Here is a 16,408-nt window from a genome sequence, read left to right as displayed (position 1 = left end):
GGGAACCTGTTCTACTGAATTGTCATGGATAGTTATATGAAAAGGTTAATCCCAGAGCGAGGGGATATGTGGGGTGGATGTGGGACCAATGGATGCTTCTGTTATGCCCCCTGTCTAGGGGAACCTTAGACACAACATGCTTGTGCGCTCCCGCCGTCGAGAGAAAAAGGCCAGCAATAGCAGTAAGACACGTTCAAACAAAGAGCCATTTTTATTTTCTTCAGAGGGAGAACAGGTGCCAACATAACAAACAAAAGATATTCCAAATTAACCCTACCTTCCTAACAAAAGAAAATGGAAATAAATAACAATTTACTAACCTACCTACTAACTTAAAACAGGAGAAAAGAGTTAAAAGAAAATGGCTTCTCCCTCCTACCAACTGCTCAAATTGTCTATCAGTTATTTACAAATATGTACAAGGTCAGCTTTAGCTTACACAAAACTTACGAATACAGAAATCGCCACAGGGCACAAACTAACTGATCGCTACGTTAACACTATAACAACAGTTTCAGCAAGCTGCCGTTTCCTGGCGGTGGGAAGGCTGGAGAGGAGACAGAGTGCAGTTGGCGGGCTGTTCAAATAGGTCAGGGGCCCACCCCCTGACCACTCGTGCAGCAGCAATCAGGCGAGCCAGCCAATGAGCGGACACCACCTGCTCCTAATTCACTCATTGAAAAAAAACCACACACACATAAACCAAGGAGAGAGGAGACACTGCAACACAACACATACATAACAATACATGACCCATAGGGTCAAAACACTTAGAACCCACAATCAAGGCTGACAAACAAACAGCTTTTAGCCCATTGTTCCAACATCTGTAACTGAAAACTGCTGTCACAACTAGAGATCGATGAAATACTACAACAATGCTACGGCAAGGGGGAGCCAGATCACCAGGTACAGGAGGGATTTTTCCATCACCCATATAGTCAGAGATATAGACAGCCTCAATACAAGAGCTGCTGACCTGAGAAGCAAGATTGTGACCCAACAGGAAGACTGGAGCCTTCGACAAATATCAAAACTAAATTGTCAAGTGCCTTCAGAAGATCTGCTAGAAGATGTGAATCTGACAATAAAAGCCATCCCACAGGGGATATAACTGACCCAACAAGATGATTTACAGTACAGCAACAGTAATCCTCGAGATGCTGGGCTATAAGATCAGTACAGGGCATAACAAGCAATACCCTCCATGGAGGAGACAGTTAGAGGCCAAGATAAAGGCGACACGGAGAGAAGGCAGCCAGCTAGCTGAGGGGCAGAAAGGGAATATGGTGAATAAAGGGGTACCCCAGAAATAAAAACAAGCTCTCCATACCTGAAGCACTCAAAACTCAAAAAGGAGATAGAGTCGAGGACAATAAACAAGATCTTCTCCACTCAACTAGCAAGGGTGCACTCTCAGTGGCAGGGAAGAAACAGAAGCCGGTCAGGCCCACCAAGAGCTGAGGTGGAGAAGTACTGGAAGGGCATATGGGAAAGAGAAGCATCACACAACACTGATGCCCAGTGGCATCAGTGTGGACCTGAGGACTGAGGTGGACCTGAGGACTGACCACAGCTGCCTCCCAGAATAAGTAACCATCTCAAAGGCAGACATCAAAGAAAGAGTGTCAAAGATGAAGAGTTGGTCAGCACCGGGCCCGGATATGATCCATACATACTGGTGAAAGAAGCTGACAGCACCCCATGAGCGCCTAGCAACTCAGATGAACCAGCTGCTAAGGGATGGGACACACCCAGAATGGTTGACTGAAGGCAGGACAGTCCTGATCATTAAAGGCCCACACAAGGGATCCACCCCATCCAACTATCAGCCAATACCCTGTCTCTGTACAACACGGAAGTTCCTGTCAGGCATTATGGCGGCTAAGATGAGTAGGCACATGGATCAATATATGAGCGGGACACAGAAAGGAGTTGGTAGTAACACCAACCAGTAGCTGGAGCCAAGCACCAGCTACTGGTTTACAGAGCAGTCCACAGAGACTGTAAGAACAGGCAGACCAACCAGTGCAATGCCTGGATAGACTACCAGAAAGCCTACGATTCAATGCCACACACGTGGATACTGGAATGTCTGGAACTGTATAAGATCAACAGGACACTAAGAGCCTTCATCAAGAACTCAATGGGAATGTGGAAGACAACCTTGGAGACTAACTCCAAGCCAGTTGCCCAGGTAACATCAAGAGCGGCATATACCACGGGCATGCACTATCATCGCTGCTATTCTGAATAGGCCTGAACCCCCTCAGTCACATCATCACACAGAGTGGTTACAGATATAGATTCTGAACAACAATCAGCCACCTCTTCTACATGGATGACATCAAGCTGTATGCCACGAATGAGTGAGAAATCCACTCACTGATCCACACCACCAGGATCTACAGTGACGACATAGGGATGTCATTCAGATTAGACAAATGTGGCCATTTGGTATCAAGAAGAGGCCAAGATCATGAAAACTGAAGGGATCGACCTACCAGGGGGCTGGAAAGGGGACATCCAGGACAGCTACAAATACCTTGGAATCCCACAGACTAATGGCAATCTTGAGGAGGTAGCAAGGAAGTCAACCACAGGCCAAATACCTCCAGAGAGTAAGACAGGTCAGCTGCCAGCACTGCCAGTCAACAGATTTCCCGCTGGGATCATAGGCTGAGGAGGAGATAGAAGCCACAGATATTGTGACTAGAAAGGTCCTCACATGTATGGAGGGTTTCACACCAAGTCCAGCACCCTGAGGCTGTACACTAAGTGAAAAGAGGGAGGCCGAGGACTAGTGAGCATCAGGACCAGTGTCCAGGATGACACATCAAAAATCCACGAGTACATTAGGAAGATGGCCCCAACAGATGAACTGCTCAGTGAATGCCTTAGACAGCAGAAATCTGACGAGAGGCAGGAGGAGGTGGTGGAGCAGACAACATGGAGGGACAAGCCCCTACACGGCATGTACCACCGTCAGATTGGTACATGCCGTGTGGCTGACATCAAGAAGACCTACCAATGGCTGAATAAAGCTGGACTGACAGACAGCACAGAGGCACTGATCATGGCAGCACAAGAACAGGCCCTAAGTACAAGGGCAATAGAGGCCAATATCTACCACAGTAGATCTGACCCAAGGTGCAGGCTATGTAAAGAAGCCCCAGAGTCAGTCCAGCATGTGGTAGCAGGGTGTAAGATGCTCGCCGGCTCAGCATACATGGAAAGGCACAACCAAGTAGCTGTGATAGTGTACAGGAACATCTGTACCCAGTATGGACTAGAAGTACCCCAATCCCAATGGGACATACCACCAAAGGTAGTTGAGAACAACAAGGCTAAGATCCAGTGGGACTTCAGGTTCCAGACTGACGAACAGCTGCTGGCTAACCAACCAGACATAGTGGTGATGGACAAAGAGCAGAAGAGAGCAGTGGTGATAGATGTGGAGATTCCAGCTGATGCCAACATCAGGAAGAAGGAACACGAAAAGATTGAGAACAGCTGGAACACATGTGGAAGGTCAAGGTTAATGTGGTCCCCTTGGTAGTAGGAGCACTTGGGGCAGTGACCCCGAACCTGGAAGAGTGGTTCTAGCAGATTACTGGAACAACATCTGAAGCCTCAGTCCAGAAGAGCGCAGTCCTAGGAACAGCTAAGATACTGCCCAGATACCACACTAAAAAAGAGATACAGACATATACAGTATATATACATATATCAGGGCTTGAAATTGCGCCCATTTTGGTCGCATATGTACCCAAATTTTTATCAGTGTGACTATTAAATATATTTGGGAGCACCGGTGCGACTAGGGAAAAATTCTGGTGTGCCTTTTTTTTTGTGAGACCGCGCTCCTGCGGTCCTGCCAGGAAACAATGAGAGCGCAGCTGCGGCTGCTCTCCTGGGCGAGGGAGAGAGGAGGAACGGAGATGGACGGAGCGTCTCTATCGCTCCGTCACTGCCTTGCTTTTGGATAGGTGCTCCTAAAGTCTTTGCGGGTGCTACTAACTTCTAAATTTGGGAGCAACAGTGCTACCAAGAAAAAAAGTTAATTTCGAGCCCTGATATATATATATATGCTGTATATATTCATTTTTCAAAAAAATGTAAGCTTATACACCTCAACAAAGACTTTTACGGATTCAAGTCCCGCTCTTTGTGGAGTTTGCATGTTCTCCCCGTGTCTGTGTGGGTTCTCTCCAGGTTCTCCGGCTTCCTCCCACCTCCAGAAACATGCGCTTCAGGTGAATTGACCGGTCCAAAATTGGCCATAGGAATGAGTATGTGTTGGTGTATCTGTGTGTAGCTCCACGGTGCACTGCATCGCGTCCGGTGTTTCTTCACCTCACGCCTTAAGACAAAATGGGATAGGCTCCAGCTCCCCGTGACCTGCGCAAGTGGATGAAGTTGGTTGAGAAAATGAATGAATTAATGAATGTATGTGAATGGCTCCCACACCACATCAGGATATTAATACAAATTATGGAGCCTTTAATATAAATTGCAATTTTCTTTACTTTAACAGTAGATTTAATGAAATCATTTGATGAAAATTCACTAAAATACAACAAGTAATTTAGGAATATTTTCTTCTGGTAGTTTTATTTTAAAAAACAATTTATTTGTGTATTACCTTGTTACAAACAAATCTCCATTGATGATTTATGATGAACACCATAAATCATATATTTGAATGAATAGTTCTACGGTACACTGGCAGATTAACGGACAAATTATTACTCGTCAGTGCTAAAGGGTCTTTTGGTACTGTCACAGAAATAACGTTATTGCAGTACCTAATATAGCCACTAGGCGACGATAAAGCCCATGGCTGAATCACCTGATCTTTGAACATGAGCTACACTACAGTGTTTTTGAATATTTTATTTTTAGTCATTCCATTCCAGCATGAAAAGCATTGACATTGCATAAATTGAACATAAAAATGTTTCAGAAAGAGTTTTATTTAGTCAGTACAGCAATTGCAATTTTTATTGCCTTTTTCAATGACTGTGAACGTATTAACACATGATAGTATTGTATGAAAAGTCACATTGTATGACACTAAACACCCATCTCTCTCATTATTTGTATGACATCACCTTCTAGAGTGTGTCTGGTGACTGTGATGTCATGGCTATATTGAGGAGAGGTTTGGCTCCCTGCTAAAATCCTATGAGAATTGTTCTCATTTAGTCAATGACTTTAGGCCACCATGGGAAACACACATCATCACCTGGGCCTGTGGAAAAATTCTTAAATGTTTCTCTAGCTTCAAACCTTTATGATCTACTTTTAGATGAAGACGAGCTTTCTAAAGCTCTGTTGCGCTTTCTGGGATCGTCTAATTCTGTCCTCAAAGAAACTCTGTTGGTGCCGATTCCTCTGATCCAGCATGGCCAACCACTGTTCCCTCAGCCTAGAGAGAGAAGAAAAGGAGGTGTTAACCCACACAGAGTAAAAATATTAAGAGGCAGAAACTGTCATTTATGAACGAGGTAGACGAGTTTGAAGTATAGTCATGTCTAGGGTTAGGGCTAGTAATCTAGGTATTATTTGTTATAATAATTTTGATTATTATCTACGTATAATTCTCTGTGGGAAAATAAAGGCAGGAAGCTGTATGAGAGAAATCAATATGTCTAATTTCAAAAAGTAAACTATTAAAACTAGAAAATAGCATAAAACAGAGAAACTCTCTCAGCCCAAGTTCATGAGAGACCTTTCATCATTACTACCACATTACAAATTTAACACAAAAAATTCAATGACTTACAAAGAAAACGAATATCCAAAGTAAAAAGAAGCAATAACAGCCATGAATTTAAATATATATATATATATATATATATATATATATATATATATATATATATAGCAATTGCAAATTTAGCCATTTGTCTTTGAATTCTTGAAATCCTAATAGTAGCCAGATAATATATTGGATATTATTCAGCTTTTCGTAGGCCGTCCCTCCAGAGGTCTCAATAGACCCATGTTTATGGGATACCGATAACCCACTCAAGTCTTACTCCTGTCAGGCCAATTAAGTGTTGAGGTTCCGGCTTTGACTGTGGTACAACAAAGTCTGTACGTGTGAGCAATCATAATGCTGTAGACATCTCATCAGACTTAATGGTCTTCAACACTTGAGCACCCCTGTCAACACCAGCTACAGCAGCATAACTGTACTAAGTTGCAGCCATTCATGTCGCAGCTCGTTCTGCACATCTCATAAATGCAGCCGCTATTTCAAAGAGAATGTGATTAGAATAATGGGGCAAATCGAACTGTAGAGCTGTCTGCCTCCATCCATCCTATAATGAACACAGAATACCAGCACATCCAGTGTAATTCATTTTAAATAAATGCTGGCAGCTGCAGCCACAAGAAACCATTATACCATCTATTGTGGAAATGATAAAGCACCCCAATGACTTGTTTAGGATTACAAGAGATGGTGCAGTTCTCTGAGACCTCGACAGAACAATCTGGCCACAATAGAGCCAGCAGACTGCACCTCAGCTCCGGCTGAGCTGAGGCGCTAAGACGTAACCATCAAGAGCAGGTACTCCCACTCAAAACCTCATCATTCGAAATATTACAAGGTGTCACCATCCTCTCCATACTGGACCTAAGAAATGCCCCCTCCATGAGAGAGGGGGATAAATGGAAGATAGCCCTTAAAACTCTTAGTGGGCATTATGAGTATTTGGTCATGCATATCAGTGTCGCAAATGCCTCTACAGTCTTCCAAGCCCAACTCACTGACATTCTCCAATGTGTGCCCAATGTCAATGTGTTCCTGAATTTGGATGGTATCCAAATTTTTTCAAGATCCAAGTGGAACATGTGATCTATGTACACCAGGTTCTTGGAGACTCCTCGACAACCAGCTCAGAAGAGACGGAGAATTGGAAATTCCATGTCCCCAAGATAATGTACCTGAGGTTTATCATGAGCACAGGAGGCATCATGATGGACCCAGATAAGGACAAGGCTGTCACTATTGTTCAGCTGCTTTGATTTCTGTTCATCATATGGACCAGGTTCCAATTACACAAAACCCGGAACACTCCCCATGGCAGACTGATGGCACTACGTTGCCTCACCTCTCAAAGCACAACCTCCTGGCCCAAACAACTCCTGTCCAGTTCAGCCAACAGACCTACGTCCTTCCAGTCTTACCAACCATCACTGTTACCACTAACAAGAACGTGAAGGCAGTTGGACATGGCTTGCAAGCAGGGTGTAAATGCTGTTACAAAATTTGTGTCAAGCAGCTATTCCTTATTTAACCTACAGAGGTCATACTACGCCCTATCCAAGCACAAGTCTGTGGGGTACAGGTGGATTGTGGGTGCAGGTGAATTGTCGGTTCAAAAATTGATGGAGAGCGGACATGTTTAAGTTGTTGTCCGACTAAAGTTTAAAGCTAAAGACTGACCTCCTCCCATTTTGGAGCTGCAAAGCGGGCAAAATGGTCAGTATGATTTATTGTGTAACTTTATTTCAACTTTGTGTTATTTTTGTACTGTGTTTAAGTTTAAAGTTGTTATGTCTGTTTGTAGTTCTACGATGGTGGTAATGGTTGGAATGACGAATAAAGATGCTACATTAAGCTAACCATCAATAAAGATACCATCTGTATAAAGAACAGGAGTCCTTGCATGTTTCAAATGGGAGCACACAGGGTCATGTCCAACCTCCAATCTTATTCCACTATAAATGGTCTTACACCTGTGACCCCCATTATCCCCCTAGGAAACGTGTCTGGCTATCCACAAGAGACCTTCCCTTCAGAGTAAAGTCAAGGAAGTTGGCACCTCAGTTTTTTGGCCCTTTTCCCATCTCTGAAGTTAACAACCCACAGCAGTCCTCTTTCATCTGCCTCAACCCATGAGGATTCACCCCATATTTCATGTCTCCAAAATTAAGCCAGTTGGTGAGAGTTCACTCTAATCCTTCTCCGGACCCCCACCACCTCCGTATTGGATTGAAGGAGTTCCAGCCTATGCAGTGTAGGGCCTCATCAGGTGCTGGGGCAGTGGTATCCAATATCTTGTTGACTGGGAGGGCTATGGTCCAGAGGTTTGTGGGTCCTGGCTTGCCACATCCTAAACACATCCCTTAGAGATTTTTATCAGTACCACCCTGAACAGCCTGATGGAACAGCAGGAGAAGTTTCTGCTATGGCCACCTGCTACTCATCACTCAACCAATCTCCACATCATATGAAGTGTGCACAGCCAACTGCCAGATTGTTAGCTTTTGCACTACTTTCCAGCATTCTTGTTTACCCAGTGTTGCCCTGCCTAATTTTTAGACGTTGTTTGTTCACCTGCCCCCTATTGGACTAACCTGGTTTTGTGAACAACTTTGTGGATTAAAATTTAGGCACTGGATGTTGCTCTCCTGTTGTGCTTTTTGGGTTCAAAAGACACATTGAAGCTTATTTATTATGTATTTTTATTCAAGAATAATATTTGTTTATTATATTTACTCTAGGGTGGCATGATGGTGCAATGGGTAGCAGAAGGTTTGGGGTTCAAGCCCTTTCTGTGCTGAGCTGGTATGTGCTCCCAGTGCCTGTGTGGGTTCTCCCCGGGAACTGCGGATTCCTCCCACCTCCAAAAACATGCGCTTCAGATGAACTGATTGTCCCAAATTGCTGATAGGTGTGAGAGTGCGCGGGAGTGGTTGTTTGTCTTTCTTGTGGCTCCATGGTGCAACAGCGTCATGCCAGGAGTGTAACCTGACTCTGACCCACAAAAGCAGAAGAAGCAGATAAGAAAATGAATGAATGAATGAATGAATGAATGAATGAATGAATGAACAAACCTGAAGTTGTAGGGGCAGTTATTGCAGATGTATTTTAGAAACCAATGATCAACAGAGTCATGTTTGTCCTTTCTCCTTTGATCCATGGACACTGTGTATTAATGCCCCCCCCCCCCCCCACTAACCAGTGACTTGGACGTCAGATGGGCTGAGGTTTTGTCACAGCATCAGTTGACAGTATTTATCGAGACTACATAACTCCCCGGCTTAAACTAATCATGTACGTGCAACTTGATCCATAGCCATTGCTGTGAACGCTTGTTACAGAAAAATTGTGTGTGTGTGTGTGTGTGTGTGTGTGTGTGTGTGTGTGTGTGTGTGTGTGTGTGTGTGTGTGTGTGTGTGTGTGTGTGTGTGTGTGTGCGTGTGTGTTTCTGAAGTGTTTCTGAAGTGTTTCTGAACTGTCGTGTTTGAAAGTGTTCGTCTGTCAGCATGCGTCATGTGTTGGGGAATCTGAACATTGGTCTGTCCTCTGATATTCACACTGATCTGTGGGATTCAAACCCAGCTGAGCTGCCTCTAATCAACATTCTCAGGCTACTATGCGATGACAGACAGATGAGCTATAAACGAGACGGAGACAGGTCCCTAATGATCCAAGTTAAGAAGCTGAGACCAGGACAAAGGCTAACAGCTGTAATTAAGCTTAATTCTAACACCCTCTGTTACTCTCTGATGCTGCTGAACCTTCAGTTCATCCAGCGTCCAAATGCTGCTCAGAAACACATGATTCTAACTTCATTTTGCGTCTTACAGGAAACTCCTTTAAAGATACCAACAATATGTCAGAAATGTCATTTAAACAAATTAAAAATACTTTAATGACAGAGCCATGAATATACAGATGTTCCAAATACACTCAGGGCGGCACAGTGGGTTCTCTGGCTTCCTCTCACCTCCAAAAAAACAAGCACTTCAGGTGAAGTGGCCAGTCTCCACATGTCTGTATGTGTGTGATAAATAGATAGATAGATTGATAGATAGATAGATAGATAGATAGATAGATAGATAGATAGATAGATAGATAGATAGATAGATAGATAGATAGATAGATAGATGTAATTTATGTAAAATTGAATATTTAATCAATTATAATGAGAAATTATTGTAGAAAACAATTCTAATAAATGTTATTTATCATATCATTTTCTATAATTATTTCTCATTATAGAAAATTATGGTTTGCAACGTTGTAAAATATTATGAAGCTCATTCAAGGGCAGCGCGCTGTTCCACATTCCGTTCTGGAGTTCATATGTTCTCCCCGAGCTTCCGTGGGTTCTCCCGGGGTTCTCTGGCTTCCTTCCTCCAATAATATGCAATTTTGGTAAAGTGATCACTCCAAATTGAGCGTAGATGTGAGTGTGAGTGGTTGTCCGTCTTTCGTGTGACCCTGCAATGCGCTGGGGACGTGTGGAGGGTGTACCCTGCTCTTGCCCATAGTCAGCTGGGGGACAGACTCCAGCAACACCCTTGACTGGCAAGATGGATAAGTAGAGGGAAATTCATCCATCCATTCAAGAAAATGGATGGATGACTGGATGGAGCTGGTTCAGTGATAAATAACATCATTCACGTCTTGTAACATCTGTCGCGGGTCATGGGGTTACTGGAGCCTATCCCAGCCGACTGGGGGCCATGAGGCAGGGTACACTCCTGGTGCCCCGCCAGTGCACAGCAGAGCCAACTCTAAAATTAAATTATTATAAATAAATGTTGAATTGGGTATTTTGTCTTGTTTCTGCTACTCTGGATTTCCCTCACTTGCAAATTGACTTCATGTTCATGCATTTGTTACTTTATTATGGGATGTAGTTTTCATTACTGTAGAATGACTGTTTTATGTCTAGAAAACAAGGTCCTAGGACAGATTTTTGTTTCGTTTTGTCATTTGCGTCAGATGTAGTTTGTTTTAAATACTGAACAGGTAAATGTACCTTTAGAGCTGGGGAGCTTTCATGAGTTTCATGAGGGTTTCATTGCAAAGCCCCCGTCACCACAGTTTGGATTCACTTCTGTTGCCATTGGTTGCCCTGGGTTACAGTCTGGGCTGCTTATGCCTTTAATCCAGAGGGTCAAGATAATTATAAAACACCTTTTGTCAGAGCAGGACGGGGGCTTTTCAAGGACTTTAATAGTTAAGTTCCAATAATAGTGGTTTAGTGATTCAGCCGGCTGAGGTTAAGACTTTAAACTAGTACAAACACATTTTAATGCAAAAAATAAACTAAGAGTGAAACAAAGGCGCTGACTTTTTTTCTTATGAGATTTTTTTATCAACTGCTCATCCGATTCCTGCTGATATCAACATCAGAGAAGTCAGTATCCCTTTTCATCTTTGTTTGCCGATAGGAGGTTGTTCATTCAACAAAAAGGAAGGCGCTTCATTCAATGCTCTTTTTGTCTTCTTGCTCTCAGTAAATCTGATAGGCTGTCACCATCTTATCACAGCAAACCCTTCAGGACATGACTGCCTGAACTACTGTTAAATCATTGCTGACATGTTCCACCGTTGTGCTGTTTGCCTGTTGTAAAGGTGGTGTCATAGATATGATCTGTTTGTACTGGTTGAAGTTTGGCAGGTGGGGAAACCTGGTATTATAATTAAATATAATACTCCTCACCCTAACTCACACAATTACTAATAAAAAATTAACATATTCTCATGAAACCTCCATCCAGAAGTGATTATTTGAGAATCTTACTTTAAATCTGTGGATCACTTACAGAGATGAACAGTCAATGTGGTAAAAGCAAGGTTTTAAGAGTTGATGTCGAAGGTTGTTGTCTGTATGGTGGTGTGAATGCAGCAGCAGCACGTTTCGTCATGTTGACAGGAGAACTGATTCTTATTGGTAGGTCTTCTGTGTAGCTACCAATGTTAAAAAAATAAAAGTCCTCAAGGGAGGTTGTGTTTACCGTCTGTCGGTTGATTAGTTGATAAAAGTACAGACAGTCATTCCTCTCGACATTCTTAAGTACTGCTTGATAAAGTATTTAATTTTTCTGTATTTACTCAAATAAATTTTGACCCGGCTACTACAAAACTGTGTGGAGAGTCGGACGCGTTTGAGATGGACGTTATCTTTGTTGCCAACCGTATGAGAGAGCTGCTCCTCACGCGCTTCTCCTCCTCATGCATCTGCTCGCTGTGCTGAACGATCCTCTGCTCCCAGAACAACTTGAGCTTCTGTTTGTCATGAATCCGAGCTGCGTTCATCACCTGAGGACGGGAAACAGAGATGTAACTCCCAACCGCCAGATTCAAAGACATTTGAAAGTTGAGGAATGTTTCTATTCTTTAGAAGAAGAGTCTGAATAACTTACTGCTGTTTCTGTCTCCTTCTATTTTCTGGGTCTCTGTCCTCTTTTTAATTCTGTCTCTCCGTCTTCCTTGTCATTCATCAACACTTGCTCACTATATTCTCAGCTCCTTATTTCTTTCATTTTTCCACCCTTGGTTCGTTCTGCCCTCTTCTCTTTCCTATAGTCTCTCTTTTATGTCCCTGTGTAACTCCTCCCCTGCTCTCCACCTGTCTGCTTTACCATCCCTAAAACTTCTCTTCACTCCTCTTTCTTTACTGTATTTCCTCTTACATTCCAAAATAATTCTTTTTTTCCTTTTCCTTATTCTGACATTCTCCTGTTTTCTTTTTCTTTTGGCCTTTTTTTGGGGGGGGGGGGGCTATGATTTTGTCGGTTTGTTGAGAGGGATCAAATTAAAGGTGATGTGACTCATCTCTTCAGATCTTTGGTGATGTCATCAGGATGATGTCATCCTTCATATCATCTAAAACTTGTAAACCAAAAAAATGAGAATGCCGGTTATGACCCGTGTGTTATTAATTAGCAGTGGACTACAGGAGATGCTCTTTAAATGGCTTCATACCAGCAATAATAAAATAATAGTGTTAGGAATACCTCCAGCTAGAATCTGCAGTATTTAAACCAAACCTCAAACCAAACGTTTTGCTGGTGGTTGGAGAGGCCGTTCCATCAGTCTGCACCAGGGCAGCTGTGGCTACACCTGTAGTTTACCATCATCATGTGTGAATGAGGAATGAATTAATAATGGAACCATTGTGAAGTGTTTTGAGTTTCTAAAAAGCGCTGAATCAATCTGATCTATCATTATTATTATTATTATCTAATGGTTTGCATATACGTATATACTGTATACTGTATATATACCCCAGTCAGCTGGGATACGCTCCAGCTTCCCGTGACCCGCTACAGTGGATACAGCAGTAAGAAGATGAATGAATGAATGAATGAATGAATGAATGAATATACAGTTGAATTAGTTATTACCTACAACATTGTCATAGTGCCACCCACACCCCCTCCTCGTCCCTGATTCTTCATCTCTGTTCAAATGTAGTTTCCAACATGTAGATCCAGATTTACACCAGTACCAACACCACAGGTCACCCTGTGAGAGCATTTCTGATTAGTGCTGTTTGGACCCATCTGTCTACAGTATTAGTACTCACACACACACATCACACATCACACACACACATGTTCCAGCTTAACCAAAAGGCACCAGGCTCTTAACCACAGCTTAGTCGTCTTCACACACCCAGTGTGTGTGTGTGTGTGTGTGTGTGTGTGTGTGTGTGTGCGTGTGCGTGTGTGTGTGTGTGTGTGTGTGTGTGTGTGTGTGTGTGTGGTGTCCCTCCTCTGCACAGACCACAGACTCCTCTCCAAGGTCTTGGCCAACAGGCTAAGTAAAGTGATGCAGCAGGTTGTTCATGTGGACCAGACTTACTGTGTTCATTTGACCTGAAATGCATCCCCAGTTTATCCATCAGAAACTTTGAGCTGGAAATCGCTGACCTGAAGGTGTCATGTATGTGGGTGTTATTATAAGTTAAAGTTGGACAGACTTGCCCGACAGCTAGCACGAGCAGTGCTGATGACTGAATACAAATGACCAGAAATGAATACTTCAACCTGAAGACCAGCTGATTCTTACAACTTTGAACGAGCTTTCTATCCGAGCTTTGACCTTTCTGGTGTTAATTTGAACATTTATGCTTATACAGCGTGTGACATTTTAAATATGATGCAAAGAAAAGTTTTTAAAAAATCAAATAAAACAATAGAAAATGTACGTAATATAAAATTTTTTAGGCCTTTGGTTCAGAAAATGTACGTTAAATACATCATAACAACAAATAACAGATAAAGTCAAATAAATTAACAGCATCATCTTAATTAGTAAATTATCCATTCATTCATTTTCACAACCGCTTTATCCGCTGTAGCGAGTCGCAGGGAGCTAGAGGCTATCCCAGCTGACTAAATGGATCATAACAAGCTAAATAAAAAATTGTTTCAAAACAATTTGGCAAAATAAACTCAATAATTTCGACGTTTACTACACGAAATTCTTCTTCTAACCAACTGCCTCAGAATTAGAATCAAGCTCTCTTTCAGAAACAACACCCTTTCTCCCCCTGGTGGTCTTGATGAGATCATGCATCTATTTCTGAGGCAGCAGCGCTGTGGGAACGGTTTGTTGATCGACTTACTGTCAATGCTACTGTGGCCGGCTAATCACGGATCACATACATTTAATTTGTAATGTTTTGGAACTCTCAAATTCATTGGGCACAGGACTCGGTCTTATTTCCATTGACCAAGAAAAGGTTTTTGATAGAGTTGAACACTTGTACTTGTTGCACAAGTTTCGGTGTCAGCTTTAACTTTACTGCCAAGATTCAGACCCTGGATGGAGACGTTGAGAGTGTATTTAAGATTAACGGTGGCTTAAGTGTTCCTTTTAAGATCCAAAGGGGCGTGAGACAGGGCTGCCCCCCCACAGGGATGCTCTACTCTCTGGCACTGAAATCTCTTTTAAACCAGCTGAGAACTGGCCTCTCTGCTTTAAATTTTCCTGGTTCTTTTTATGGTTTTAAGATGTCTGCATATGCTGATGATATTGTTGTTGCAATATACACTTTTTGGAACGCACTGTATAACTTTAGTGAGATCTCTTCTGCCAAAGTCAACTGGGCAAAGAGTGAGGCTCTAATGGTGGGAGGTGGGCTGGAGGAGATGAGACCCCCAGACAGGCTCCAGTGGAAAAGAAATGGGTTCAAATATGTTGGGGTGTATCTTGGAGACCGGACTATTATGGAAAAGAACTGGGAAAATGTTTTAGACAGTGGAAGTGAGGCTAAAACACTGGAAATGGATTTTATCAAAACTGTCTTTTAGAGGTCAAGTTTTAGTTATAAATAATTTAGTTGCATCAATGTTGTGGCACCAGCTGTCCTGTGTTGAACTCTGACTAACGTTAGTGGAATGAATCCAGGCGGTGATGGTGGACTTTTTTTGGGACTGCCGTCACTGGGTCCCTCCGAGCCTCCTCTTCCTGCCCAAGGAGGAAGGAGGGCAGGGACTCATCCATCAGACCAGCAGAAGTGCTGCGTTCTGGCTGCAGTTCATTCAGAGGTTCCTGACTGGCCCTGAGAACCTACTTTGGCGGCCCACAACACAGGCAATACTGGCCCAGTGCTGGGGTCTGGGGCTCAATTGCGCCTTGTTCTTAAAGGGACAGTAAACTCATTTTAAAGTGACATGTATTTTGTTTATCATTATGAAAAAATGAAGAAAAAAAGTTCCTGATATCTAGTATCAACCCCGTGGTCAGGAAACCTTAAAATCTGTGCTGCAGCAGCTTCCAAAACCAGTGATCATGTGGGGTCATACGTCATCAGCGACACCCGTCGCTTCATCATTCAGGGCAGCCATTGCAACAAAATTAGATCACTGAAGCGATAAATTCAAAAAGTCATGGTGACCTGTGAGGTGGTGGTTCCAACACCACAGGAGTTAGACACAAAGATAGGAACCTATCTTTCTTGTATCTTCTGGAGACATTGGAAGGAAATGGAAGGCAAGGATAAACAGGGTCAAAATGACTCTGGCCTTCTCTGTACTTCTCTATCAACATCCTCAAAGCAAATACTGCATCTGTAGTACTCTTTTTTGGCATGAAACTATACTGCTGCTCACAAATGTTCACTTCTGCCCTTAGTCTAGCTTCCACTACTCTCTCCCATAACTTCATTGTATGGCTCATCAGCTTTATTCCTCTGTAGTTGCCACAACTCTGCACATCTCCCTTGTTCTTAAAAATGGGCACCAGCACACTTCTCCTCCATTCCTCAGGCATCTTCTCACTATCTAAGATCCTGTTGAACAACCCAGTCAGAAACTCTACTGCCACCTCTCCTAGACACTTCCAAACCTCTACAGGTATATCATCAGGACCGACTGCCTTTCCACTCTTCATCCTCTTCAATGCTCTCCTCACTTCATCCTGACTGATCTTTTCTACATCCTGGTCCACAACAGTCACCTCTTCTAGTCTTTGTTCCCTCTCATTTTCCACGTTCATCAACTCTTCAAAGTACTCTTTCCATCTTCCCATCACACTACTGGCACCTGTCAATAGACTTCCATCCCTATCCTTAATCACCCTAACCTGCTGCACGTCCTTCCCATCTCTGTCTCTCTGTCTTGCCAAAATGTGTAGATCAGT

General features: G+C 42.9%; 1 long non-coding RNA gene across 1 annotated transcript; it reads right to left on the bottom strand.

Moving 5' to 3' along the window:
• Window positions 1-4,987: 4,987 nt before the first annotated feature.
• Window positions 4,988-12,318, bottom strand: LOC137607995 (uncharacterized). The gene is made up of 3 exons (XR_011038139.1): window positions 12,181-12,318; window positions 11,952-12,076; window positions 4,988-5,431 (listed from the first exon to the last, which is right to left on the bottom strand). It is a non-coding gene; the product is annotated as an uncharacterized lncRNA (long non-coding RNA).
• Window positions 12,319-16,408: the final 4,090 nt, after the last annotated feature.

The sequence above is a fragment of the Antennarius striatus genome, chromosome 15 (assembly GCF_040054535.1).
Source record: "Antennarius striatus isolate MH-2024 chromosome 15, ASM4005453v1, whole genome shotgun sequence".
NCBI classification, from domain to species: Eukaryota; Metazoa; Chordata; class Actinopteri; order Lophiiformes; family Antennariidae; genus Antennarius; species Antennarius striatus.
The sequence above is the reverse complement of the archived record's forward strand: the minus strand, read 5'-3'. Positions and strand labels throughout refer to the sequence as shown.